This window comes from Cervus elaphus, chromosome 23, assembly GCF_910594005.1.
Source record: "Cervus elaphus chromosome 23, mCerEla1.1, whole genome shotgun sequence".
Taxonomy (NCBI): Eukaryota; Metazoa; Chordata; class Mammalia; order Artiodactyla; family Cervidae; genus Cervus; species Cervus elaphus.
The window spans coordinates 21,351,331-21,378,170 of NC_057837.1; the positions used below are offsets into that span (position 1 = coordinate 21,351,331).

Sequence of the window (26,840 nt, forward strand, 5' to 3'; positions counted from 1 at the left end):
GAGGAGACTGTAGAAGAGGGAGCAGAGATAAGACTCATTTCTCTTTAGGTGTTTTACCAGCAAAGGAGTAGTTTTTAGATTGTCTCCCAATGTTGTATTCTGCATAGATGCAATGGCGATTTAAAAAAAAAGAAATGGGAAGGAAAGTAAATCTAGTTACGGAGGACCATGAAGGTTGGCATAGCTCTGGAAACCTCAGGGACACTTTACCTGTGGTCAAAAGTTAAATCTGCATGATGGAAAGATTCCCCTTCTGGATACTCTGTGCCCTAGGGAACTTGTCTAGTCGGTACTCAGTCGCTAAGTCATGTCTTTTTCTTTGCAACGCCATAGACTGTAACTCTCCAGGCTCCTCTGTCTATGGGATGTCCCAGGCAAGAATACTGGAGTGGGTTGCCATATCCCTCTCTACGAGATCTTCCCCACCCATGGATCGAACCCACATCTTCTTCGTCTCCTGCATTGGCAGGCAGATATGAATTCTGGGAAGCCCAACCTGTCTACCCTCAGGGTTAAATTCTTTTGCTTTTTTTCTGTACATAAGAATTAAGAAGGTTGGTGGAAAAATGTAGCACTTTTTTTTTATTCTTATGAAATGTATTTTCCCAGAGAATTGAGCTGTGCATCACTTTGCAAATTTAGAAAAAAAGCTTTTATATGCTCTGAAGGTCCTGCCTTCTCATTACTAGAATGAATGCATCAAAAGATACCCTGTTTGCCTTTGCATTTCTAAGGCTTTCTTACATCATTATCATTTACTTCGCTGCTTCCCCACATTTTATCATTCCAAAATACAATAAGGAGAGGAAAAAAAACCTTAAAATACCTCCAAGTTCCTGAATAGTCCCATGGAAGTTCTAGTTGAAGATTTTTACTTTCTGTTTCAGGCTTGGTCATCTCAGGAAACTCTATACAGAACTGAAGTTTTTTTTTTTTTTTTTTCTTTTTTTGATGGACCATTTAGAAAGAACAAACTCTTGTGACAGTAATAAAAGACTAAGGCTGGTTTTCACAATTGTTTAACACATCTTTTTAAGCCATCTCTAGGAAATGCACAGCTTTAACTTCCAGCTATGGACACAGGATGAACACATACACATGGATGCCCTTACACCCTCCTCCCTCCATTTCCTGGCGACATACAGATTCTGTTGCTGCCCCACTGGTTATTGTTATTTCGGCCATACCAAAAATGTGTGCGCTCTCCTGTCAGCTCCGGGAGTCACACCTTCACCCTTGTTTATACTTTATTGCCACTGAAAAAAAAGGATTACTGGAATGGACTTATGGTAAAAATCATGTTGCTGAGCTTTGTAGTTTTCTTGGCTCTTAGGTGATTAACACAAGAGGAAATGAGGTGAAATTTCCTGGATAAACTTTGTAGAAAGATAATCATATGCAGTCTCTCGTTTTAGTATTCTAAAATGTGAGAATAACAACCAGGGTGGAGGTAATTCCATTGAAGAAAATCTTGTGAAGAAGAATATGCTTAGTGTCTATAAATCTATCTTTGAAAATCCAAAAGGAGTGACCCTATGAAACTTGACTGCTGTCAATATTCATAAACAGAATTCTCATGAAATCGATAAACATCAATATTAAAAACTAATAGAAGATCTCAGCTAGGTTTAAACTTATTATCTGTAAGTGTGCTGCATTTAGAAAGTAAAGCTGTTATTTAGAGTTTTAGAATCTGTTCAAGTATAATTGATGTTTTTATACACAGATTGGCTTCCCTGGTGCCTCAGCAGTAAAAGAATCTAACAAGTGGTGCTGGGATAACTGGTCAACTACTAGTAAAAGAATGAAACTAGAACACTTTCTAACACCATAACACCATACACAAAAATAAACTCAAAATGGATTAAAGATCTAAACCTAAGACCAGAAACTATAAAACTCCTAGAGGAAAACAAAGGCAAAACACTAAGATAAATCACAGCAGGATCCTCTATGACCCACCTCCCAGAGTAATGGAAATAAAAGCAAAAATAAACAAATGGGACCTAATTAAACTTAAAAGCTTTTGCACAACGAAGGAAACTATAAGCAAGATGAAAAGACAACCTTCAGAATGGGAGAAAACAATAGCAAACAAAGCAAATGACAAAGAATTAATCTCAAAAATATACACGCAGCTCTTGCAGCTCAATTCCAGAAAAATAAACGACCCCCAAAAAAATGGGCCAAAGAACTAAACAGACATTTCTCCTAAGAAGACATACAGATGGCTAACAAATACATGCAAAGATGCTCAACATCACTCATTATCAGAGAAATGCAAATCAAAACCACAATGAGGTACCATCTCAAGCTGGTCAGAATGGCTGCTATCAAAAAGTCTACAAGCAATAAATGCTGGAGAGGGTGTGGAGAAAAGGGAACCCTCTTACACTGTTGGTGGGAGTGCAAACTAGTACAGCCGCTATGGAGAGCAGTGTGGAGATTCCTTAAAAGACTGGAAATAGAACTGCCATATGACCCAGCAATCCCACTTCTGGGCATACACACTGAGGAAACCAGATCTGAAAGAGACACGTGCACCCCAATGTTCATCGCAGCACTGTTTATAATAGCCAGGACATGGAAGCAACCTAGATGCCCATCGGCACAGGAATGGCTAAGAAAGCTGTGGTACATAAACACAATGGACTATTACTCAGCCATTAAAAAGAATGCATTTGAATCAGTTCTAATGAGGTGGATGAAACTGGAGCCTATTATACAGAGTGAAGTAAGTCAGAAAGAAAAACACCAGTACAGTATACTAACACTTATATATGGAATTTAGAAAGATGGTAATGATGACCCTATATGTGAGACAGCAAAAGAGACACAGATGTGTAGAACAGTCTTTTGGACTCTGTGGGAGAAGGCGAGGGTGGGATGATTTGAGAAAATAGCATTGAAACATGTATATTATCATATGTGAAACAGATCGCCAGTCCAGGTTCGATGCATGAGACAGGGTACTCAGGGCTGGTGCACTGGGATGACCCTGAGGGATGGGATGGGAAGGGGGGTGGGAGGGGGGTTAAGGATGGGAAACACATGTACACCCATGGCGGATTCATGTCAGTGTATGGCAAAAACCACTGCAATATTGTAAAGTAATTAGCCTCCAATTAAAATAAATACATTTTAAAAAAAAAGAAAAAAGAATCCACCTGCTAATGCAGGAGACACGGTTTCGATCCCTGGGTCAGGAAAATTCCTCTGGAGAAGTAAACGGCAGCCCACTCCAGTATTCTTGCCTGGGAAATCCCATGGACAGAGGAGACTGGCAGGCCACAGTCCACGGAGTTGCAAAGGGTCAGACATGACTTAGAGACTAAACAACAAATACATAGATTAGAAAATCTTATTCAAGTTGTCTTCAAGTGCATACAAATAAAGCAGATGCATGGTACTGAGGATCTCCTCACAAGTTTTCCAAACTATTGACACACTCTTAAAAATAAAAACCAGTGTTGTACTTTAAGGATAAATGAAAACCAGTGTACAACACTGGTTGTACAGGATCTGAATTCAATGCCGTCTATTTTCTGACTATAAAGTGAAAGTCGCTCAGTCATGTCTGACTCTTTGCGACCCCATGGGCTATGCAGTCCATGGAATTTCCAGGCCAGAATACTGGAGTGGGTAGCTGTTCCCTTCTCCAGGGGATCTTCTCAACCCAGGGATTGAACCTAGGTCTCCAGCATTGCAGGCAGATTCTTTACCAGCTGAGCCACAAAAATTTGCTTAAAAAGTAAGTTCAAAGCTATACTATTAAAGGGACATATGCAACCATAATTGTTTTATTTTTATTTAGTTAAATAATTGCCAAAATAAAAAAAAAACTGTTGAACTTTGAAAAAGCATCCCTTTTGCTTACTGAATCACCTTTGTTATCCTAAAAATAATTTTCATAGTGTTTTTATTAGCCCACTTTTTCTTTTTTAACCTTCACACTATACTTCAAATATTATTTCAGTGCATAGTGATTGTATAGGAACCACCAGGATGAAACATATTTATGATTAATTCAAAAGTTTTAATGAGAAACTGCAAATCTTATGTTAAAACATGTAAGATATTTTTGTTTCTTCTGATTTTTTTTTTTCGTGTCACCACCTGATTATACCCTTTGGTGATCTTTAATTATATAAATATTAATACCTTCTAGCCTATCCTATAGATTATTGCAAATAGATTAGAATAAATCCATACAAGTGTTTTGAGTCAGAGAACTTCAGGCCCTTTCTCCTCTTAGTAATTATGAACAAGATAATTTAATTTCTCTAAACTTTGTCTAAACATTCTTCTTATTTGTATAAAATATTATTATATCACAGAATTCTTGAGAGGATTAAATTAGAGTAAACAATATAGTTTGTTATTACTATGTTACTTTTTAATGTTTAATATTAAGCCGAAATGTGTAATTAATATTTTATTACTTTTATTATAGTGTTTGATTGTGTTTATCTATAATGTTTAATTTTTACTTTACTTAGTGTAATAGCAATGCATTATATTTCTGAACATCCTGATTATGGTAGAAACATGTCTGCGTTGTTGTGAAGAAAACACATGAAAATATATTTTAAAATTCACAGTGGAGGAATATGTAGAAAGGCAGTGGTTATCAAAACATTTAATAAGCCGTATGCCATTGGGTGTTGTTTTATAAAAGCACTTCTAGTGGTTTTGGGCATCTCTTGAAACACTGAGAGATCAAAGGTAAATGAAATGCACATAATTTTAAAGTAAAGGTGATTTCTGGTGAGACCTTAACCACCAGAGGAATGCTGAAAGAAAAGCCAGGAAGCTCGTTAAGACAGAGTAAGGATTACTTAACATGTTTTTGCACAAATGTGGCCAAGAAAACAATTTTTGGGGGGGGGTTTATTCCAAATGCTGATTATAAAATTATTTAAATTAATGAGATGCTATGGAATATGAGCACAATTAAGAAATGACAGGAAGAAGAAGAAATGCACTTCCTAAGGAAAAGGTTGAAACTACTAGGGCATTTCAGTTAATTGAAAGTGGAAAATGTGATGTCTGTTATTTATCTCTAAATATGGCTAGTGGTAAAGAACCTGCCTGCCAATGCAGGAGCCATACGAGACATGGGTTTGATCCCTGGGTCGAAAAGATCCCCTGGAGGAGGGCATGACAACCCACTCCAGCCTGGACTTTTCTCATGGACAGAGGAGCCTGGTGGGCTACAGCCTACAGGGTCACAAAGAGCTGGACAGGACAGAAGCGACTTAGCAAGCACACATAGTTGAAGGTGATAAATTAACTGAAGTATTGTATGTAAAATGCGTAGGTCATTTCCTGGTGTGAATGAGTGCTCAGTGAAGATGAGCAATGTTACTGCTATTCCTACTCCTATGTCAGCTTCTACTTCAGTTATTACTGTGATGTTTGATTGCTCAGATAAGGAGGGAAAGTGTGTCTTATTTCATTGACAGCTCACTGTGTACTGGATTGTGTGTTAAATGCTTTTTATGCATTATCTCGTGTAATATACACAGCAATCCTGTGAGGTCGGGTCTATCATTCTCAGAGGTTAAAGCGTCTGCCTGCAATGCGGGAGACCTGGGTTCGATCCCTAGGTCGGGAAGATCCCCTGGAGAAGGAAATGGCAACCCACTCCAGTATTCTTGCCTGGAGAATCCCATGGACAGAAGAGCCTGGTGGGCTACAGTCCACAGGGTTGCAAAGAGCTGGACACGACTGAGCGACTTAACTAACTTAGACTGGCTATTAACCACCATTGGGATCTGACTTCATGCTTTCTTGTAGTGAGGGATTTCAAATGAGAGAGACAGCAGGTCTTTTTTTATTCACTCCTAAATCGACAGGGCTTAGATGCCTGCCTGGTACATATTAAGCGTAATAAATATTAATTAATAAATAAAAATTTAATAGATATTTGTTGAAGGAGTGAAAAGTACCTTTTCACGGATAATGAGGCTGAAATGCTCGTTTAGAATAATGGGTGAGTTATTTTTCTTTAGAAGGAATTGGTGATTTTCTGAAGAAAATCAGGAATTTCTGAGACCATTAGGCATGAAAGAGTCCTGAGAGTGAAGGACGGCATCTGTGAAGGCAACTGACATGAAGTAGAGAAAACAATCGCAGGCTATGGCCAAGGCAAATTCACCCCTGTGGTGAAGTTCAATCCTATAATGCTGAGTTCCCAGATGTCAAGAAAATACTGAGATTAGGTTTGGGGAGATCACAAAATATCACTAACTGGACGGTGGTGACAGCCCTGTTAGAGAATGCAATAGGCCAGAAGAACATCAAAACCTGGCAGGAATGAAAATCAGAACAGGGAATAAATCTTTGGCTTCTTGAAGAGAATCAGCCCAGCAGAGATGGTGTCCATCTTTAGTTCTTTTATCCTAAGAACACCCTGTACTTATTTCTGTTTTTTTGTAGTTTTGCCCTTAAATGCCTAGTAAAATTCTCTGAAAAATTTCGACATTGGCTTAGCTCAACTCAGTAGAGAAGTGTCTCAGCCACACCTAGACAAATGTGGTTTGGAGCCTTGGAATGTTCCAGAGGGAGAGGGCGGCAGCTGTTGAGTTGGGCAACAGGGTGGAGTGAGGGGCTGCAGGGCGGAGAGTTAGGATCAAGGTGGGGGTGGTTGAGGTTGGGTAAATGCCCATGACCTCCCTCCAGGGTGTTCTGCAGCCACGAGGCTCTGTGGTCACGGGACATAGATTTTCCTCTCGGCTCAGTCAACCCAAATGTAGAGAACTGCATTTTGTTGCACCCTGAGAAATGCTTTTAAAGTTTCTCTGGATCTGCCTGAAGGTCACCAGGATGCGAGGAGGAGTCTGGGACTGTTTTGTCAACTCCCCCTTTCCACTTGTCTGATCTTTATGCTGATTCAAATGATTGCACAAACTCCTCACAGAACATTTTGGCTGTTTACACAAAGAATTGTTTTGACAGAAAACCTCCTAATACTGCAAAAGGGTCTTTGCTGGTTCAAAACAAGGGTGTTCATGGAGTGTTTTTATCACGTGTGCCAAAGTGCACCGCAGTTCAGGGCTGATGCTTGCCCTCGGAGTTCCCAGAGTTCTTTGCTGCAGAGATTAGGGTGGGGGAGGGGTGCCCAGAGGCGTGCTGGGAGCAGGACAGCTTTGCTCTGTGCAAAGTTGCCGGGTCTGTGCTTATTGTATTACACACCTAGCAGAGCTGTAGGCTTGTTTGTTTTCTTTTTGGTAGAAGATCTGTGTAAAACTTAGAGGTGATATGGATCTAACATGGCTTTCTACTAGGGGAGAATCACTTCTTTAATCCAATGTTTTTCAATACTTACAGTGATTCTGGAATTGATGCAAAAAGTTTGTTTAAAAAAATCATAATGTAAACAATGTATAAAATTTGTTCTTTCATTAAACATTACTTCTTTGGTATTACAAAGATCTGTTTCCACTACAAAATGGGATTAGGTGGGTGTGGGGGCGCCATGTGGTATTTTGTACTGCCCTAAATGATCTGGAGTCAGGAAAGGTTTGAGAGTCAATCCTTGGAACACATTTGCAGTTCTTATGAGGATACATGATAAAAGATCCATGAGAGTTGTTTGTTTTTTAATCATGGAACCAGGTATCCATATTTTTCGAATTTCAGACCTACCTGTTGGGTAGCCAAGGAAAAGCAGGTGGTTGAACATGTAACTACAACTTTTCTTACTGAAGATGAACTTACCCCAATAAATAGCTGGTTTGCATAGTTAAACACACTTATGATTACAGGTGTCTGTCTTTGCTTAGGGCAGCCAGTGAAATCAGTGAAAAGAATGTTCTTACCAATGTGTCTGAAGAATGAGTGGCATTTTCTGGGACAGTTGCTGGAATAACTGCAATATAAATAAAGATTTTCTCTAACGTGTGTGTGTGTGTGTGTGTGTATGCACGTGCATGGGTGCACGGGCACACAAACTAATTGCTGTTCCATTTCTTCCAGAATGCTCAGCTAAATACATATGGGATTTAGAGTTCTTGCTGTGAATTTGTGTCTTACAGGGGGTATGGAATTACGAGTTAACATAATTAGTTTAACTTTTCTAAGAAATCAACAGCAAAACTTCTGTTTCCTTGAACTGTAAGATTTCCTTCAAGATAAAATTTGAGTTCGTCTGAGAATCAGATTTTATAATCTCTCATTCAGTCATATAAAATATGGGGCATTTTAATTGAGAGCAAAGATCAGCATGTTGATTTTCTTGGTATAGGCACAAGCACTCAATGCAGATTTACTCCTGAAATTTTTGGTAACTGTTTGCCTTTTGACAACAACAACAAAATCTTAGCATTTGTTTGGAGCTTTTTGTTGCAATGTACTCCACAAAATTAGATGGTAATCAGTGGTCGGAATTATGAGTCAAAAATCTGGTCCATAATTGATCCTTCCCCATTTCTTATTTTCAAGTCTTATTTGCACCATGGTTCTGGGAGAGTGCAAAAGGAACCAGAAGGGGGAAAAAAAAGTAGGTTATGTGGGAGGGATTTAGGATTACAGAGTAAGAGATCTTTTTCTTTTGTGGTAAAATGAGTTTTGCTAACTTCAGAGGATTATTTTGAAACCAATAAGAAAAACTTGTGTATCAAGATTGGAAAATCTTTGTAGAAACTAGATTATATTATCCTGCTTGACTGTGGTGAAATGTATACAAAACTGTAACGTCTGGTTTCTCAACCAACACTGTGCTGTTGGTCTAGTTTCCTCATAATAGGAAGAGATTTTTAAAAACAATTCTTCAAGAGGAAACAAAACATCAGTAAATGTGAATAGTTGTGACAGAATCACTCCCGAGCGTGTTTAGTTATAGCAACCACAATATATCAGGGTTTTTTTTTTTTTTTCATTTAATTTCACAGTTTCTCAGATTCCTGATTATGACATTATCTCTTGGCAGATAGAAGCATTTCTGCCTCTTAACAACTGTTCGCTGTTGTCAGGTTAAATATTATCTTTTGGCTAGGTTACAGTTGTGTAAGTTGGATTTTTCATCAGCAATATTACATTGCAGGTTCTTAAGAAATCTCATACAAAACATATTTCACCTTTTGTTAATTAAATTAACATTAGCTATAGATTGCCTAATTGAAACCTAGAAAACAGAAGATTTAATTTATATTGCAAATTCAAGGATGTGCAAATAACCTCAAAAGTTCTCTATAAAGAACTATATAAAAGTTCTTTATATCCCACTGAATACAAAAAGATTGAATTCGGTGGAGAGAAAATGACAATAGCAATATTCTGATTAAAACTCTTTAATTTTTAGATGACCAAAATATGTCAGGGGGCTTCCCTGGTGGCTCAGATGGTAAACAATATGTCTGCATTGTGGGAGACTGGGGTTCGATCCTGGGGTTGGGAAGATTCCTGGAGAAAGGAATGGTAACCCACTCCAGGATTCTTGCCTGGAGAGTTCCATGGGCAGAGGAGCCTGGCGAGCTATAGTCCATGGGGTCGCAAAGAGTCGGACACAACTGAGTGACTAACACACACACACAAAATAAGGCAGAGAGAGATAATGCCACTTATCTGCATCCAATCCATGCAGATAAGTAGCATCAGAACTGGGACTACATCAAGCTTTCCTGGATTATCATTATTTCTATTACATTGTATTCAAATACAACCCTCTAGTTTGCTCTTTGCCCACAAAATTCATTCTCTATTTCTTCCAGGGTAATATAGTGTTTAGTTGGGCACATGGCCACCTGGAGAGCAATGATTTTTTTTCTCTCCTACCTATGCATCCAGGTGTGACCATGTGACTAGGTTTTTGCCAATCATAGAAATGATGTTTGCAGTGCCTGCATCATTGCCTAGAAATACTGCTTCCCCTTCAAGAGGGTTAGAATGGAGGGCTGATAACTTAGCTTTAGCGAGGAATTCAAGGACAATGCCTTGGTGGAGAATAAACTCGAAGGGAGCTGGGTCACTAGATAACTTCATGGAGCAAAATCACTCACTCCCCCTTAATTTCTATCTCCCTCTATTATAGTGGTTAAAATACATTCTATAAAGCATTGATATGTTTTCCTTCTTCTTCCTTGGTCTTCAGAAGGGGTTAACGTCAGTGGAAGAATATGTGCTACTTAACCTAATGCCAACAAGTACCTGGGGATGGGAGGAGCTTAAAGCAGCCTCGAGTAACATTGCTGTAGCAGATAATACCTGAATCAACCTTGCTTTTTTGGGAAGATGCATTGGAGTATATGGGTGTGGATAAGCGAAGATACCTAGAATGGGGTTGAACAAGAAAGAATTTGACAAAGGAATAAAAATGTCAAAAGTACCACTTAGTAAATTAGAAATTTTGTATTTCCTACAAAATCTCGACTATAAGATATGTTTAAATATAAATACTTGGAAAATATCTCATGACCATCACTTACACTTTTCATCAGACTTGACATTTTATTATTCATGGTCTTATATAAAAACTGAAGACTGGAATTATATTATTTTTCCACTTTAAAAATGTTTATGAATTTTGATTTACATCTTAAGTTAAAGAATTTTTAAAATACACATCTAGAATGTTAACTTTATAAATGCTCATTCCCACTTCTTAGATTTTTAAAAAATGTATATAGTTCTTGAAAAGGGAATAAACATTTAAAAAACTTTGCAAGTTGCACACTGCATAAATAAATGCTGGGTTGAGTCAAGTTTAAGTAGAATAATTTTGGGGGGAATGATGGAATTCCCAAAGAAAAATCTTTGGATAACTACAGTGCTCAATTCTAGGCAAACACCTATGATATATAACATGCTCATTGGCATTTGGATAATTTAATCCATCAATGAGCTAGCCTGACCCCCAATAGTTAATTGAAGCTAAAGTGGTTGAAAGTCTTTCTGATTTATTAATCTCACTGCATAGTTTTCTCAGCTCAATTTGTTTTTATTGCTCAAGCACATCTTTTTTGAGGTTTTTTTTTTTTTCCTGCTAATATTTGTCAGTTTCAAATCACCCTGTCCTCTTTACATATTAGCAACGACTATCAAATGAACTCTGGCTTTTTCTGGGTGTCAGGATATTTTGAAATAGCTCTCAATAGGTATTTTAATTTTCTCTCAGAATTGACGGCAAACGAGTCACAGCATGGGGAAGCTAGAACATAAGGATTCTCTCCAACATGTGTAGAGAATGTTTCCTTTGTATCATATTTTTTTCTAAACTGCGTTAGTTTTCATTGATGCCACTGTCTTTGGTATACTGACCAGTCTTTAGGCAGTCAAGAATTCTACCACTGAACCACCCATGCACCCTGACCAGTCTTTAAAGTCAGCTAGCTATTCTTATCTCTGCCAATAGGTATCAGCCAGGGAATCATTGCAGAATCTGGGGATACAAATTTCTCAGGCACCTGTAAAGAAAAATACTTCATTTAGAGGGATAAAGCAATATAAGGACAACTAATTAGAACTCTGAGAATTGCAACTTTGCAGAACACCATTAAGAAGAAAATGGAGAGTATAGGCCTGATTACACTACAAATTTTTAGGCTCTCATTAGCATTGATAACCTATAAAATATTGCATGGGTAGCATAGTGCTGGGCTTATAAAATGCATTCAGCTGAGGTTTGCTGTTTAAAATGCAAGTTCTTATTTATCTAGAACATTTAGATGCCATGTTTTATGAATTCAGGCAGTCCATGAGTTTTGTATCTCTATATATGAATATATATATATATCAAATTATTCTATTTTTAAATTTGAATTGCCCATTATAGACTAGGACACTTTACCAGGTGCTTGTATTTTAACAAATATAATTGTTTAGTGATTTATATACAAAACCTGTTTCTATATAACTTTGTTGAAACTTCCTTTTTCCATTCAGCTATTTTAGTATTGCATGGGGTAAGTCTATGGGCTTCCCTGGTAGCTCAGGCGGCAAAGAATCTGCCTGCAGTGTGGGAGACCCTGGTTCAATTCCTGGGTCAGGAAGATCCTCTGGAGAAGGGATAGGTTACCCACTCCAGTATTCTTGGGCTTTCCTGGTGGCTCAGTCAGTAAAGAATCCGACTGCAATGTGGGAGACCTGGGTTGGGAAGATCCCCTGGAGGAGGGCATGGCAACCCAATCCAGTATTCTTGCCTGGAGAAACCCCATGGACAGAGGAGCCTGGCAGGCTGTAGTCCATGGGGTGGCAAAGAGTTGAACACAACTGAGCAAATAAGTGTTAGGTCCTGAAAAACCAGTGGCTGCAAGGAAAGTAGTTTTGATACCATGTTATTTATAAGCACCAAAAGACACTCACTCAATTGTGAGCAAACATGGTCTTTTGCCTTAAAGAGAATATAACCAAATTGTGCATTGATTGAATTAATTATGCCCTTCTACCTTCCAAAAGATATTTAGGGCAGGGCAGTCAGATGGGTCTGTGGATGCAGGTGAGGGAGAGGATGAAGGACAGAACAAATAGAACTGGAAACAGAGTAAGTGAGCAAACAGTTTAGAAGCTGAAGTGCACTCTAGAAATTCAGAGATTGACGCCAGCTTATCTCGTCGAAGAAATTACAGCATCTGCCTGGTTGAGTTGCCAAGTGAAGGATGACCCTGGAAGGATATCTGTCGCCCAGACAGAGAAGGCGCATGGAACCAGTAGAAGTGTAAAAAAAAAGGCGGGGGTGGGGGGTGGGGCTGATGCTGCTAAGTGCAGTGAGCAGGCAGTGCCTATTTTGTGGGAAGGGAGAGCATCATCAGAGGTATAGTTCTGGGAAATCATAAGGCATATTCGACAAATAAGAATTAGTTCAGAATTGTGGACTATCATGTAGACATAGGGGTAAGATGAGGGACTCAGGAGATGAGCCACTCCCTGACCATATTGTAGAAGTCCTTGCATCCAGCTGAGGAGGTTATACTTACTTCAGTAGGAATCCTACTGAACACATCATATTGCAAAAATCCTTCAGGAATCCATTGAACACATCATATTGCAAACATGCCATGAAAGTGTGTTCAGAAGGACTAATTTAGCTCTGTTCTCTAAGATGGGTTTAAATATGAAGGAAGTGATAGTGGGACACCAGTTTGGAACCTATTGTGGGTAATAGAGGTGACATGTAGACAGTGCAAGATTGTGGCTGACCTACTTGTGATTTTCATTGGTGGTAAGTTGATTTAGGAAACTTGACCATAATGAATGCTTAGAAAACCTTGATCTAAGAATTTTTTTCTTTCGTTCTGTTGTGAAATTGAAAAATAAAAATCTTCCTATGGGGGGTCTTTAAGCAAATTCTCAGTTGGTATGACTCATGTGACATTATTCTGTAGTAGAAGTATTTGGGCTTCCCTAGTGGCTCAGACAGTAGCAATTCCGCCTGCAATGCAGGAGACCCAGGTTCATTCCCTGGGTTGGGAAGATCCCCTGGAGAGGAGAATGACAACCCACTCCAGTATTCTTGTCTGGAGAATCCTATGTACAGAGAAGACTAGGGGGCTACAGTCCATGGGGTCGCAAAGAGTCAGGCATGACTGAGCAACTTAAACACACACACACGCAATAGAAGCATTCTGCTTAAGAAATTACAATACAAGATAACACTTTTGACTATCCTTAAGGATAAAATATACAGGCACGGTTTCAAAACATTAACAACACAATGTGATAATCAGTACTTTAAAGCTTGAGTGTCACTTTTTTGAAGTATGCTAATGAATTATTTTTTGGTGTTCTGTGGTATTTATTGGGCTTCCCTGGTGGCTCAGCTGGTAAAGAGTCTGCCTGCAATGCCAGAGACCTGAGTTCGATCCCTGGGTTGGGAAGATGCCGTGGAGAAAGAATACCCACTCTAGTATTCTGGCCTGGAGAATTCCATGGAATGTATAGTCCATGGGGTAGCAAAGAGTCAGACATGACTGAGTGACTTTCACTTTCACTTTCTTTGTATCTATTACAGGACAGGCCAACTTGAATAATGATTTTTAAAAATTCTTTCCTATTTGAAATCAGTGAGAAATGTATTGTCAATTACATTTACTCTTAAAAACACATTACTGGAACTTCCCTGGTGGTGAAGTTGTTAAGACTTCACCTTCCAATGCAAGGGTCGTGGTTTCCATCCCTGGTCAGGAAGCTAAGAGCCCAAAAAAAAAACCCCACAACATAAAACACACACACACATTATGAATATTAGTAATGTCATACATCGTGTGTTAGGCGGATAGGATATTTTCGAATTCTCTATGAAATAAAGCCATGAAGTGATGGGACTGGTCCTATCACTTCATGGCAAATGGAAACAGTGAGAGACTATTTGGGGGGCTCCAAAATCACTGCAGATGGTGACTGCAGCCATGAAATTAAAAGACGCTTGCTCCTTGGAAGAAAAGCTATGACCGACCTAGACAGCATATTAAAAAGGAGAGACATTACTTTGCCAACAAAGGGCTGTCTAGTCAAAGCTGTGGTTTTTCCAGTAGTCATGTATGGATGTGAAAGTTGGACTACAAAGAAAGCTGACTGCCAAAGAATTGATGCTTTGAACTGTGATGTTGGAGAAGACTCTTGAGAGTCCCTTGGACTGCAAGGAGATCAAGTTAATCCATCTTAAAGGAAATCAGTCCTGGGTGTTCATTGGAAGGACTGATGCTGAAGCTTAAACTCCAATATTTTGGCCACCTGATATGAATAACTGACTCCTTGGACAAGACCCTGATGCTGGAAAGATTGAAGGCAGGAGGAGAAGGAGATGACAGAGGATGAGATGGTTGGGTGGCATCACCAACTCAATGGACATGAGTTTCGGCAAGCTCCAGGAGTTGGTGATGGACAGGGAAGCCTGGCATGCTGCAGTCCATGGAGTCGCAAAGAGTCGGACACAACTGAGCGACTGAACTGAGCTGAACTGATGAAATAAAGCATCCAAAGCTTTTCATAAATTGTCTCTTTTGACTTCTTTTGCTTGACTCGTTCTCTGTCTAGACTTATGCCCCAGTCAGCTTACACTATATTTGAACTTTAATGCTTCTCCCTTATTTCAAATTGTTGTTACCCCTGGAATGTTCTTTGTCATCTCAATTTCTGTTTCTTTCAGGATTGTTTAAAATACTATAGCTAGATAATTTTTAAAATAGCCTCATGTATTTATAGTTCTTAGGAGTTTTCAAAACATTTTCCTATTATTATCTCAAAAATTTAGTTTTTATAATTACATTTTTTAGAATTTAATTTTTATAATAATCATATAAGATTTTGAATATTATGTTTACAGAAGAATAATTTAAAATGAAATTGTGCTCAAATGAGCTTTGAACCTGCTTAAGTCTTCAAAAGAGTTGTTTCCCCAATCCCTCCAACCCCCAACTGGTGTCTTAGATACCTCCCACTTCTCTTGCCTCTGAACTTTGTGTATAAGATGTACATTTCCTTCAAGTATGGAGTCTTTTGATTTTTTCCCCAATGTGTCCTTTACATTGTGAACCTTTTTAACCCCTTCAGCTGTGGCTAATTACAAAACTAGTTTGATTGAATTAGTAACTGTGAAGTAACTTTGTAATTTTGTGAAATAGCTGTTATATTTGCTGATTGGTATCAACTCTATGGTGGCAGAGTTTCTAACAGTTTTTCTACTTTTCCTCAACTTGTTTTAACATCCCATTTACAAAGTTTTACAAAGCTACTCTCAGTTGCTTGAAAAGGCAGATAGACAGCAAAATTTAAAGATCTGTTATATTATTAATAAGTGGAAAAAGGGTAAAGAACTTTAGTGGTCAATTGAAGGGCTAAATGAAATGATAAATTTCTCAATTATTAAAACTGCAATTAAATGTAGATAACTTCACTATTGTTATGTTGCGGAGGGCACTGTAGTTAGTAGTTTTAAATCTGATATATCTTATTATTATACAGAGCCCATATTTAAATATTTACCTTCTACAAATTATCAATGTTGTCTTTCTGATGGGACTGAAAGAATACCTAGCTTAGGTTAACTTAATGTTCCAGTTATCTCTTCATACAATTATCTTGTGCTGGTAGACATCTATTTTGGTAAGCTTTTGACTGCTGATTCCAGCTCAAGTTCATGTATAAAATTCAACATGTTTCAATTGAAGTTGCTCTTGAATAATTTCTAAGTGAATAGTTAAGTGATCAGTGTACTTTTGATATATTCCTCATTATGGAACTCTGGTTAGTACTGAAGCAGTTTGAATGTTTATAATAAAATTCAGGGTAACACAAATTCAGATTTGCTTGCTTTCCATCACAAGATCTTAAAAATTTCATTTACATTTATTTTTGCTACAGCTTTACATATTAGACCTCAATTCATTATTCTGCAGTAGGAATGTTCACCTGAATATAGCAATAAGGACTAAGGGATCAGAGAATTTATGTCTTTTAATCAAAGAGAACAAGAAGTCCAGAAGGTCAATATCAGGACCTTCTGTTTAGGCTAATAATGGAAGGATGGAGGAAGAGCTTAGTCAGTCTTTGGAGAAATCAGATAGTCAACCAGCAGATCCAGGACTAAAACCCAGATCTGTCTGACTCCAAAGTCAGGCAGCAGGACAACAGGCAGCTGTTGTCCTGCTTCCATAAATAGATGTCATGAAGCCGTGTGGTAGAGGTGAGTCAATGAATTGGATATAATAGTGTGAAAGTCTTATAAAACCAAATATCAAATTCTGCACTGGATTCAAAGAAACTACTGTAATCAAATAGATGAGCTGTGGATAAATAGTAACATATGTCAAAAGCATTTGCTTAATGTAAGTTCAATATTAGTCAACACTCTGACAAAGCCAGCCAAGAACCCTTGACGAGTGTTAAAAGAAGCACAAAATTAAGAACAAATAAGATGAGAGTCCTATTTTATATTGTTTACTTGGACTTGAGTTTTGGTTTCTTTGTTCATCTTACACTTCAAGGGAACTAAAATTTATTTAGAAAATAAAAGCAGTAGAAGTTAAAAATGCTTGACTTATAAGGAATGATTAAAAAACATGGAAGGTGTTTGTTTAGTCACTGTTAGAAAGCCTAGCTGGTCATGATAGATGTCCTCAAAATTTGACCTTCTTCTTTTCAATGTATTGATGTGTTTTGTTAAGATTTAAAATCCACAGCAGGAAACTCAAAACTCAAAAGTATCATGGTCTGCCTGTGTTACTTCTCTATACGTCACTGAATGTCCTATATGAGTGTATAATGGTTTCTCTCAAAGGTTTGGTCTTTTACTATGAGGAGGAAGAAAAGAATGCTGAGAATTCACTTTTGTCACTTTTTTTTCCCTCTGGAATCTTGCAATAGTTTAAATAGTGCTCCCTGAGATCAATATTTTCGTCTGTCTTTTCCTATGATTTTTTTTTCTTTCTTCTAAAAAAAGGTTTTTTTTTCCCCAGACTTGAAAACAATCATAGGAATCAAGAGAAGATAATGAAAATCAAAACTCAGTTCAATTCTCTGGCCTCAAATTCTGTATACATCTCCATCATCCAGCTTCTCCCTCTTCAAACATGTCAGTGTCGCAGAAGCTCATCTTTATTTAGATCAGTGATGCTCAGATGTCTGATTTTATCTCAGGATCCCTTGAAGCTTTTAAAAATTTCTAGTAACTTGTCTTTTGTGAGTTATATCTCTGTATTTACTATACTAGAAATGAAAAATGAATTAAAATATTTACCTAATAGTTCATTTTAAAATAGCAAACCCATTTTAGGTTTAGATAAATGCCGTTTAATGAAAAAAAATATATATTCCTGAAGACAAAACAGTAAGAAGAGTGGCAATATATTTTCCATGTTTGTACATTTCTCCAGTTCAGTTTAATGGAAGATGGCTATATTCATCCATATGCTTCAGCATCCAGTCCCTTATGTTATGTTACACATTAGTCCAGGTAGAACAGTGGCTAAGAATCTGCCTGCCCATGCTGAAGACGCAGGAGACGTGGGTTCAATCCCTGGGTCAGGAAGATCCCTGGAGGAAATGACAGCCTACTCTAGTATTCTTGTTTGGAAAATCCCATGGACAGAGTAGCCTGGTGGACTACAGTCCATGGGGTTGCAAAGAGTTGATTGCAACTGAGCATGCATACAACCCCTAGAAAATTCCACCGTAGACTCATGATAGAATGAGAGTGACATGGATAAATACATTTGACCCTTGAACAACACAGATTTGGACGACACAGGTCCACTTATGTGTGGATTTAAAAAAATAAATATATTGGAGATTTTTGGTCATTTGAAAAAACTGACATATTAACCATGCAGCCTGGAAATGTTGAAAAACATTAAGAAAAAGGTATGTCATACATATAAGATACAAAATATGTGTTAATCAATTATGTTTTTGGTAAGGTTTCCAGTCAACAGTAGGCTGTTCCTAGTTAAGGTTTTGAAGATTCAAGAGTCATGTGAGAATTTTCAGCTGAGTGGGTGTCAGTGCCCCTAACCTTCATATTGTTCAAGTATCAACTGAAATGTCTCAGTGATATTATGAAAATAGTTTTGACCTCTGGCCCCTTGAAAAGATCTCAGGAACACCTAAGGGTCCCCAGAACACACTACTTTGAAGAGAACTGGATATTCTGTATATTTTTTAATCTTCTAATTATGTCTCTCTGGTGGTTACAGATAATGTGTTCATTGTACTCTGGATCATTGGCATTCAGTGATACTCTTCTCATCAGAGAAACTAGTGATTAAAACTTGGGCTTTATCTAAGCAAGAGTTTGGCTCAAGAGTGAAGAGGCTAAATATAAAAAGTGTATATGTGGGCATATGCGTGCTTACAAGTGCATACTTTACTTTTAAATATGAATGTGTTCCTTGTTGATCAGTGGAGAATGAAGTAATACGGATCACTCAAAAAAATAGCAATGGTATCAAAGACAGTATTTACAAAGTGTTAAGACTTTTACTTGAATGTAAAAGTGTTAAGGTTATTTGACACAAAAATAAAAATAAAATAGGTTTTTTTTTGCTTGAAATAGGATGGACAGTTTTTTACAATTACATAGACAACATCAGCAGGATGTAAGTCATTTAAAGATGACATTAGTCCTGAGCCAGCTAAAATAGGGAAGGAAACAAGATTTTGAATTATCTACACAGCCCACATTCTGTCATCTATAACTGTTTAATTTCACTTTGAGATGCAGTCCTGGGGAGAGGAATACACATCACTCTGCTTCTATCAGTGCAACATGCTTTGGTGTCCATCTGTGGGGAAGTATTAATGGATTTGCCATAATTAAAAGCATTCACTATTGGAAGAGCTTTCCTTTCATATTTTCATTTTATTTGAGATTTTAAAAATAAACTAGCAACTGAGTTGTCAGCTTTGCCAAGAGAATGATAAGCAAGTATCATTTAATAAAGATTTATCTGACTGAAGGTGATATGAATTTTGCTCCCTGAGAATTCTGGGAATATTAAAATTACTGGGAAATCATTCACCTGTGTATAGGATTGGGCATAAATGACATATTTTATTTTTAGGCCAAGTCCTTTTTTAAAATTATTTTGGTTATTGATCTCCAGCAGGCTGTTGGACAGCCTTCAAAATTATGATTAAAAAAAATGCTCAGGAGTGGATTCCCTACAGCAGGGTGCAATGGACTGGGGTGAATTAGACCTATTATTAGATTGGTTTCTAAGAGACGGGGAAGTAGGCTGAGGAGACTAGAAGAGGAGCAGACTCAGTGACAATATTATAACCAGAGCAAGGCAGCAGGTCACAGGCAAATGGTCCCCATCAGGGAGGTTTAGTATGGATACAGATGACGTCACAGCAGACAGATGGAACGGAGACACTGCCCATTCCTGCACAGAGGGAGATGGCCAAGCAACGGGCATCTGAGAAATGGGTCTGACAGCAGGAGTTTGGGATGGGTCTGGCTGGATCTGGGGTGGAGGGGTGGTAGTAGTAGTAGTGTTAGTCACTCAGTCATGTCCAACTCTATGTGACCCCACGGACTGTGGCCCGCCAGTCTCCTCTGTCCATGGGATTCTCCAGGCAAGAATCTGGAGTGGATTGCCATTCCCTTCTCCAAAGGATCTTCCTGACCCAGGGATCAAACCCGGGTCTCCTGCATTGCAGGCAGATTCTTTACCGTCTGAGCTACGGGGAAGAGCCAGGGTAGAGGGGGAGGGGGAATAAAATCAACAAAAAGTTCAGTTACTGAAAGTGCCATTAAAGAGAGACACCTGCTGCAGATCAGGCACAATCTCTACCTGCAGAGCGTGTAGAGCAGGAGAGGCGGTTTTGATGGTGCACAGGCATTCTTTGGAGGCCATCTCCAAGTGAATTTCTGCTCTGTGTGTGTTGATTAAATACTTTGGACTAATTCGATACAAAATTTCTTTTTTGAGTTTAGCCCGTGGTTTGATTTTACATTCTACAGGATTTAGTTGAAAAAAAAAAAAAAACCATTTACCTCTGGGAAACATTTTTATGATAGTACAATAGAGACCAATTTTTGTTTTTTTGGAAGATGGTTCAGTTCAGTGCTAGTGTTCATTTTTCTTTTATGTTAGGATTTATTTATAAAATGCTTAATAGCCCTTTGAAATCTTTTGGAAGTGGTACACTCCCTCTTTTTTTGGTACACTCTTTAAAATTATATGGTGACAAACTCTGTTGATTCTTTCCATTGTCAGTTACTTTTATTTCTCCTAATGCCCATGACACTCCTGTTATTAATTGTGCACTTAGGGTCATGCATTAACTCATTCAAGCCACTTGGGCTCCTCCCGATATGCGGGTGTTCAATTCATTAAATGACGCATTAATTGTTTTCAAATCACTAGGGCCTCACTTAATAACTTGCTGGAGCCTGCAATTAAATAGTGTCCCAGTGCCCCCAAAATGTATCCTCATTTAATGACGCAGTCACTCTTGAAAAGGGAATTTGTTAAGTGACCACAGTTATGCTCAAGTTGGGAAGTAAACTGAGTTACTTTTCTGAGTTCCTTTCTTATCTTTTGTCTACCTGTGGCCTTCCCAATATCTTGCTGAGGTATCAACTGCAAATATATATTAATATTGTGAAAGCTTGTAGTTTTGCAATTTCAAGATCTAACACATTCCTCAACCTTAACTTTAGGCATCCACAGACCGGAAAATCAATGACCAAGACAGATCTTACACCTCGCACTCTGAGATGGGCTCCATAACAGTGCCAGCAGGTAGCCCATATAATGGAAAGTGTTACATATAGGCACTGGACTAAATCTCTATTTCAGTTTTTTCATTGAATTCTCCCAAACTATGGGCTGTAGGTTTTTATATTCACCTAGACTTCACAGATGAAGTAGCTGAAGCTTAGAGTAGTCCCAGGCAAAGCAAACGGTAGGGTTGGAATCCTAGCAGAGTCAGTAGCCCTTCCCTCTCCACGTTTCAGGGGCCTCTGTCATTCATTCATTCCTCTTACAATCACTGATGCTCTCTCTGTGACAAATTTGACAGCTTACTGAGAGTGAAGGGCCGGGAGTCTATTACTCTGAATTTTGGGTAGCTCTGAGCTTCATCCAGTTCCTTTAAACTTTATAGTCATGATGGAGAATGGTTTTCTTAAACCAAGAGTTGCGGAATCCCACTCTTTAAACTCAGGTTATGCATAAGCATATAGCATATGTTTACCTAACACAGTTTAATGTTCTTACTGCTGTGAGACATGGGATGTATATGCATGTATGTGTAGCTAATATGAGTGTATCTCCCTTTTATGCTGATCGCCTCTAACATATATATGCCCTGTGTATAGAAGTCTAAAAAAATATGTCACCTCTGGAAATACTCTGCTCTGGGCCATTAGATTTGGATTCCCCCAACCCACCCCCAACCTTCCCCCCACCGCCGACCCCCCGACTCCTTTCTTTCCGAATCTTCGAGTCTCCTACTGGTCCTGCAGCAGCTGTAGGTTCAACCATCGCCCTCGCTCCTTTCTGACTGTTGTGCCGCGCATTCTCCTGCTTGTGCTGTTCTCTCCACAAGTCCTCTGGTTTCTCTCTCAACTGCCTCTCTTGTCTCTGAGCCACCAGAAGATAGAACTACACAACTAAACCACAGAGGAGATAACCCAATACACCCTGTTCTCTTTTTTAAAAAATATTGGGTAGTTAGTATTTCTCTTCCCTTTGTGGTCATACAAAAGCACAACATCATGGTGCTTTGTGGGTCACTTACTCTGGGTAAAAGTTTGTTATTTGTGGGCTTTCCGTTTTTCTGACTTAAAGAATACTTGCTTAAAGAATACCTGGTTCTTTACTCGCTTCTTCCTGCACTTCCCCCCATCCCCCACTTTCTCTTTTGTCCCCTCTGTCTTTCCCAGTCTCCTGTAATTACCTTTCACATCTGTTAAATTGCCTTACAGGCTTTTGACCGGCATAGCCACAGACTCTAAGGTGGGAAATCCTATTTTCTGAGCTCTGCTCCCTGCTCCTCCAGGGCCTGCTGGGGGCTTTGTCAAATGAAAGCCACAGGGTCCCCACCTCTGCCTCCTGCTTAAAGGCTCCTTGCCTCTTCCCTACACAGAAATCAGGCCTAATTTTAGACCCACTGCCTTAGGAAGGTTGGTCACCTCTGGGGTGATTTTAAAGCTAGACATGATTAAGGAAATCTCTCTTTTGCTTCTAGACTAATTCCATTTACCCATTATAACTTATTTTTGAAGTAAAACTCAAGTCCAGTGACCCAAAGAATTGGTTTTACCTTCCAAGTCTGAACAGAGTAAACGCCAAATGATATTACATGGGGAATTGCTCCTTTGATTTAAAAATAAAAATTGGATTTTTCATTTTCATAGGATAAGAGACCCTTACTGAAACAAAAGGTAGCATAGCTTCATGCACATGTTAGATTGTTCTCTTTTAACCAGTTTTCTTGTTTAAAACTTGGCAAAAAAAAAGAACTCATGTGAAGAGACACTTCCCTATTTTAGAAGAAAACAAGGAATTTTAGAAATACAGAATGTTAATATTTACAGTGCAAAGAAATTTCAGGCCACATTAATATTTCCTATAGTAGAGTCATATGCTCCTGGTACTTAGTAGGTACTTGATCCATATTTACTGAGCAATGATATCGGCTAGTACTGAAATATTTATTTTATGTGCCAGCCACCATGCAAAGATTCTTAGTTAATCCTCACAGCCACTAAAAGAGGTATGTTCTATTCTTGTTCCTGAGTTACAGGTTAAGCTCTAGGGTACGCTGAGGTTAAATGACTTAAACTTGTTCAAGGTCTCTTAGCCAGTGAGGAGCTAAGCGGGGATTCAAACCCTGTCTCCAGAGGTTTGCTCCTACTCCCACTGTGTATACTGCCATCCCGTGTATAAAGACCAGGCTTGTTCATGACATTGTACACCAGAGGTACAATGTTGAAATAATTCTACTCATGAAAATTTCATATGTAAACTTACAACTGTGACTGCAATCAAAATTGCTGGCTGCTATGTACACAAAATCAGTAATCCTATACAGGAATATTGATTGCTAAGATTTCCTAATTCAGACTATTCCTGTTACTTCATCCTTGGTCATGAAAGCTCAATCCTTTGGTCAGAATCTTATTTAAAGGAAACAATACTTTCTATAAATAAACATTGACTTCTTATCCTTGGAAATTCCTTCCACTCCCTCCCCCAAACTGCCTCCACCTTTGATGGTCACTTCATACAGCAATAGGTTTTGATGTTCTCCGGTGTGCCGACAACAGAATAAGTCTCAACATGGATTTGTTTATCTCCAAATAAAACCCTTGCTGTTGCAGAACAGACTAAGGCCCAAGTTAGACAGCAGGAGGAAACTTTCTTCCTGACCGTTGCCTTAGATGCAGTGAGTGCCCTTTGTCACAGTAATGATTCACCATTGTTATCACAAGGGGTAGGTTCATCTAAGGCAGGTCAATTGGATAGCCATTTAGAGATCTAGGCTTACTTTAACTTTTATCCTCAGCGCTTGGTTCCAGCTGTCATCCATGAAGGGTAATACTCCTGTTTCAGTGGGGCTGACATGCATAATCATATTTTACTGATCAGTTTATGCAGCTCATCAGGGGACTCCTGGGTGTGGGGAATTGATTTGATGCAGGACTTAACAATGGTTGTGGGTATGATAAACACATGCTTTGCTTGGAGTTTTTTGTGTTCATGATGAAAAAGTTGCAAATGTATCCATATAAAATATTGTTATTCTGAATATTAAGTCTTACTGCATATTTCCAAGGCTGAATATACATCTTAAGTGTATAGCAGTTGTCATGTTTGTTGCAGGAAGCATTAAACAATGATCAGCGGAATAAAAAGTGCCATATTCTGATACTTCATCAGTTGAGATAGTTGAGAGCTTATAATGAAGTGCTCTATGGGCTACTTAACTTTTATATAATGACTGTTTATATATGCATTTTTATAACGCTCATCCTCAAACTCTTAAATTCCTTTAGAAAGTCACGTAACATAAATAATTGGGGGAAGTATTCCTTTATTTAAGAATGGCTATCAAATCCATCTGAAGATTCTAAGGCTTGTTTTAAACCCAGTAGAAGTTCTCTGCAAGAAGATGTGTCTGGGTCCAACATAATAATAATGTTTCCTTTGCAAAGAAGCAATCCTTTTGAAATCAAGGCAGTGCATTAAGAATGTATATAATAAACAGTTGAAAATAATCTTAGAGACAAAACCCAAGGAAGGAAGTGAAGTTTTGTGATCAATAAAACATTTCTCCAGGATCTCGTCACCATTCCATCAGCACGTCACAAGAGCACATGCGGGGGGTCTGATCAACTAGTAGCACAGCTCTTTCAGAAATGGTTCCTTTCTTGAAGCAGCATAAGTGAACTTTGAAGAGGAAACCTGACTAGGATTCAGTTCTATTCAAGAATAGGATTTAATAAATTACTTGAATGGTTGGGGAGTCGACCATGCTAACAGTGAACCCACTCCAGTGTCCAGGGGTTGGACCTGATGGAGTTCCGTTCCTGAAATGGTATAAAGTCAAAGAAACACACTTGGTCCTGAGATCGCAGAGGGAGTCAAAGCCCAATTTTTAGAAGGAAAAACTGGCCTGGGCACTCCTCCCCAGGCTGGAGGTACAGCAGGAGCCAGGGCTGTGAGAAATCTTCTGGAGGAAGATAAAGGTAGATGTTAATGAAAAAAGAAACTTCCAAGGTGTCCTTGGAGTTTAAAACCACAGGAATCCCTGGAAAACCAAAGGATTGGTACTTTCCACTTTCCATAACAGTCTAAGAAGTTAACTTGTTCCCCTAAATTTTCCATAGCGTAGTTCCCCTATGTGTCATGGTCCCATGAATCAGCAATGTGTTTGCGTTAACCACTTTCCAGTTTCTGCCTTTCATATGTTCCTTAGAGGTCAAAGTGAGGTGAGGTGGGTTATTCATTGATTCATACATCCCCTTGTGCATGCTTGCTAAGTCGCTTCAGTCATGTCCCACTCTTTGCGACCCCATGGACTGTAGCCTGCCAGGCTCCTCTATCTATGGGATTCTCCAGGCAAGAACACTGGATTGGGTTGCTGTGCCTTCCTCCAGGGATCTTCCCAACCCAGGGATTGAGGCTGTATCTCCTGAGGTTCCTGCATTGTAGGCAAATTCTTTATCACTGAGCCACCTGGGGAAGCCCATTATCTCCTTGTATATCCTCTTAACTGGATTAATTTTCTTAACAACTCCAGGAAGTCCTGAGCCTGGAGAATCATGGTCTTATGTAGGGGGACAATGATAGATCTCCTTCTGTGGATGAGTTCAAGACTTGTCTTGTTTAGGAATCTTCTGTATTCCGGAAGTACATTAGAATACTTTTCTTTTTGTTACATCTCTTCCATGACTCTTTTCTTTAGTGTTATCAAAAAAAAAAATGTGGAAAGTGCTTTCAGAAACAGAAGATAGAAAATATACTTCATGCTTTTTATTGTATTTAAAATTTTTAACATGTTTATTTTTTTGACTATGCATAGTGGGATATTTTTTTTGTGGCTATGCAGCCCATTGTCAGTTTTTCAGTTGAAAGTACCAAAGCCTAAGAAATTAAATGCTTGGTCAAAATCATACAGCTAGTTAGTAGCAGAGCTAGGAATTGATATTAGATTTCCCTAACTGGAGTGTATGTGATTGCATATGATAAATCTTCATATATAATAATACACTTGCAATAGGTAGTTCATTACTAAATAATAATGTAATAATGTGATTTTCAAGTAGCAGGACTGGCTAAGAGCTTTGCTTCTGCAACATCAGAAATTATGCTATCAGCTACTGTGCATTTTCTCTTGTGCAGTCTTCAAAACTGAAGAATACCCTCTACCTATAACATCAACTCATAAAAAATATATATTTTTCTTGGCTGCCATACTCTGTTCCATTTAGGATTCATTTTTTAGATATAAAAATAAGTAACATTATTTTCATATTTCAAATGACTTAAATCTTAGCCTTGAGTCATTCACTCAATAAATACTAAGAATAGGGAAGACAGTTCCAACTTGACATCAAAGAGTTTAGATATAATAAAATTATCACCTTTTGTTCTGGTTATGCATATGTAACCACTTCTCTTACTCAGTTAAGAATTTTACCACTCCATCATATCTGGAACTATTGAAACAGGTCTTAATCTTAATTTACAATCTTGCAAGCACAACCGGTGGAAAATTAATAGCAACCACAAAAATTAGCTTTAATTAACAACAACCCCCAAAACTGATTTTAGATTAGTCTGTCATGCACAAGCAATAGAAAATTAACAGCAACAACAAAAGTTAACTTTAACAGCAACAAGAGAAGCTGACTTTAATTTGAGGATTAGGACACATAGATTGCAAAC

General features: G+C 38.4%; 1 protein-coding gene and 1 long non-coding RNA gene across 3 annotated transcripts in view; both read left to right on the forward strand.

The window, feature by feature from the left end:
* The window catches only part of LOC122681329, a 34,678-nt gene extending 25,164 nt beyond the window's left edge, over window positions 1–9,514 (forward strand). The window contains exons 2-3 of the long non-coding RNA XR_006336938.1: window positions 6,600–6,605; window positions 9,478–9,514. This is a non-coding gene — a long non-coding RNA (uncharacterized LOC122681329). The remainder of the gene's footprint in view (window positions 1–6,599; window positions 6,606–9,477) is intronic.
* PLXDC2 (plexin domain containing 2) overlaps window positions 1–26,840 on the forward strand; it is a 421,899-nt gene that overhangs the window by 43,516 nt on the left and 351,543 nt on the right. The gene's annotated exons all lie outside the window — the stretch shown is intronic.